Source organism: Vigna umbellata, chromosome 1 (genome assembly GCF_029865625.1).
Source record: "Vigna umbellata cultivar VRB3 chromosome 1, Vumbellata_1.0, whole genome shotgun sequence".
Classification (NCBI taxonomy): domain Eukaryota; kingdom Viridiplantae; phylum Streptophyta; class Magnoliopsida; order Fabales; family Fabaceae; genus Vigna; species Vigna umbellata.
The window spans coordinates 103024271-103027816 of NC_142165.1; the positions used below are offsets into that span (position 1 = coordinate 103024271).

General features: G+C 32.0%; 1 pseudogene across 1 annotated transcript; it reads left to right on the top strand.

Moving 5' to 3' along the window:
- The first annotated feature begins 940 nt into the window (after nt 1-940).
- On the top strand, nt 941-3102 carry LOC124848847 (glutamate receptor 2.8-like; annotated as a pseudogene). Its single transcript, XR_015783903.1, has 4 exons — nt 941-1380; nt 1489-1813; nt 1908-2317; nt 2623-3102. The product of XR_015783903.1 is annotated as a glutamate receptor 2.8-like (transcript).
- Nucleotides 3103-3546: the final 444 nt, after the last annotated feature.

Consider the following 3546-nt stretch of genomic DNA (forward strand, 5'->3'; position numbering starts at 1 on the left):
TATTGTTTGTTTAGACATTTTCTCATTTGTTTATCATAATGTATATTTCTAAAACTTGTAGATTTCTGTAATGTTGGTTCATCTCAGTATTTTATTTAAATGTTTCACCACACTAACATGAATTTGGTTTCACTTCCATGTTTCATGTTGGACAATCTCTTTGTCTTGTTACTATACACAAGTTACTTCATTTTGTAACTTTTTGTTTGTGATTCTCCTTCCTCACTTCATTCTTATGTTTTACATTTACCACATATTTCCTTAATAGAGTCCAAAGAAATGACGTTGTTATTTAATCTCAAAACACATTGAAATATATAAAATGATGTAGTTCTTTTCATCACATCCAAATAGAAAAACCAAATAGCATCATTACTTACCTCACACAACATTAACACAAAACCACCTGTTGGCCTTAATTGTAACTCTCCCCTTTTTTTATTCATTTTTTTCACAATTGATCACATCACATCATTTAGTTTTTTTTTTCTAGAAATATTAATTATGTGTCAAGAAATGCATACCAAGAGAAAACATTCCCAATTTACTCATTTTAAACTAAAAATATTTAAATATAACTATACCACTTTAAAATAAATTTTATAAAATTAAGAGAAACTAATTTTAGAAAGTGACAGTGTATTAGTTTTAATTGATCTCCCTTGGTTGACTTAGTCTATGACTGAGGTTGAAGTCACTATCTTAACCATGAAAAACTAACAACTGTCGTTCTTCCAAAATGATTAGCTCATGTACACTTTCAATATTTTGACCTTTGTTTCTCTTTTTAAATTTTGTACTGAATTTTCATATCAAACCAATGCTCTTATTCCTTAACAAGCATTTTGTATATTAAATTTCAAAGCTATATAAATATCAAATAAAAGATAAATATAGTTTAAAATATTTGTGAATCCATTATTTAATGGCAACTAAATAAGCATTCTCCAATGGACTAAAACTCTATATAAAGAGGAAGGAGTGAACAACAACGTATTGTTTTCATCCGATGATTAAAAGTACTGAACAGTACTCACTATATACGATGAAGGGTAAGTGTTTTTTATCTCTTTTCTCTTGTTTTTTACCTTTTTTGCTTGTGCTACTACAGGCGTCAACTGGAAATGGATCAAATGATAGAATGAAGAATGGAGAGATAAAGTTAATAGTAAGGATACCCATGAGAGATGGTTTCCCTCAGTTTGTGAATGTAGTTTGGGACCCTTCTCAGCAAAAGTATACCGCATCTGGATATTGCATGGATGTTTTCAACGCCGCTATAACCTACTTACCCTTCAATGTTTCCCTAGGTGTGTTGTTGTTGAGTCAAGCCAGGTTTATAGAACACGCCATGCAAATCCAAAACAAATCTTGACAGAGGTTAGTAAATTGCACCTTATATATGCTTTTCGTATTTAAGAAAAAAATAAAGCCACAAAAATCTGACAGTTAATTACTTTTACTTTACTTCAAAATATGACAAAAAAGGGCGAAGTTATGGTAGGAGATGTGACGATCCTGGCCAACCGTTCGAAGTTTGTAGATTTCACAGTACCATATATTGCATCAGGTGTTAAAATGGTAGTACCAGTTAAACACGGGAGGGATCAAACCATGTGGACTTTTGTTAAACCCTTCAGTTGGGATCTTTGGTTGAGCATAATCATCATCTCTGCCTTCATAGGACTTGCCATACTCATTATGGAAAGAAATGTTAACGCTCTGCCTAATCAAGAGGGTTCTCCAAATCGAAAAAAGCTTTGCCCTGCAACCATCTTGTGGTTTCCAATATCACAAGCCATTCTTCCTGAAAGTAATTACACATGCTGTTGATTGATGCTTCAGTTTTAAATAATTTATATATGTGATTAATTATCTTTCTCGGTTTCAAAATTTGGGATTTTCAGGAGAAGTAGTGGTAAAGAGCTGCTCAAGATTTGTGCTGATGGTTTGGCTTCTACTGGCGTTCGTCCTCATGCAAAGTTACACTGCTAACTTGACTTCTATATTGACCTTAGATCAACTGCGACCCAGTTTTCTGAACCTTAATGATATAAGGAGAGGGGGTTACTACGTTGGATACCAGTCTGGGTCTTTCGTTTACGACGTCTTGATTGACCAATTTAAGTTTGACCCATCCAAACTAAGGCCATACAGAAACATTGCCGAGTACCATGACGCTCTAAAGCTTGGAAGCCAAAATGGGGGTGTTGCAGCTATATTCGACGAAGTTCCCTACCTTAATATTTACCTTCAAGAATACGGATCCAATTACATTATGTCTGGCCCCGAATACAGAAATGCCGGGTTTGGTTTTGTAAGTATCTCTTTTCTAATTCTCTCATTCTTGGACAAGCTTGTGCTTCGGTTCTTTTTCTTTAATTTGTTGTATTTTTTGTTGTCGTTGTAAAACTAATAAGACTAAACTATAGACTTTTTAGTTTTAGCACATATTTTGCATGTTCTGTTTATAAGTTTCTCTAAACACATAATAATACAGAAGTCATAACTAACTGGTCTATGCAAAATCTGACTTTGTCTTGGATGAAGTAATTTAGTTAATAAAATGCGAATTATATAGAGTGCACTTATTGTATAGTGTTATTTATGTTATATTTCCAGGTATTCCCTCTAAATTCCAATCTCACGGGTTACTTTTCGACAGCCATCCTGAATGTGATTGAAAATGGAATAATGAATGAGATTGAGGAAAAATATTTTGGAAAGAATTATATTGGAGGAGAAGTTTCGTCTGGGGAAATATCTTCTGAAACTCTCAGTCTCAGCTTTCATAGTTTCTTTGGGCTTTTCGTTATTTCTGGGATTTCTACTTTGTTATAGCGTTATTGGTTTCAGAAAGATTTATTTGGCAAAGACTCATTTTGATGGCTAAAACATTGACTGAGATTATGTCCTCAATCCCTCTTTTCAAGAAGAAAACACGTACTCATCCAATCATGATTCTACTCATGGAACGGAGGCTTAAGACCTTGTCAAAGATAGATTCCTTATTACATTCGGAGATTATTTATATATTATGGAAAATGGACGTCTCATTCTGTGTCTGCCTTTCTAATTAAATTGAAATTGAACATTTGTTAACATGCTATATTAAATTGGGAAATCCTGCTTTGAAGATAGACAAAATAGAATGTATGTTTAATTTGTAAGAAAATAAGATAAAACTTGAATGTGTAACACTGTCTATGTAAGGCTGACATGTTTATAATTGTATTTATTGAAAAGTAGAATAGATACATAAAATATGCATATCAAAGTGGATATACTATTATTATAAACCTTCATTAAGTCTAATATAATTTGTGTACTTATTGAACCCTGCTAATATATATTTTGTCATTGCAAATATTTATATAAATTTATATTTTTCATTTTCTTCTAAACCACCCAGTTTTTAATAATATTTTTTTGTGTGGTAACAATTCTTATATCAACCAATATATTGAACATTGAGGAATTAAACCAAAATAAGTAAAACCCATAGAGGATAAATTATTCATAATTAAAAAAGAATACAATGAAAAA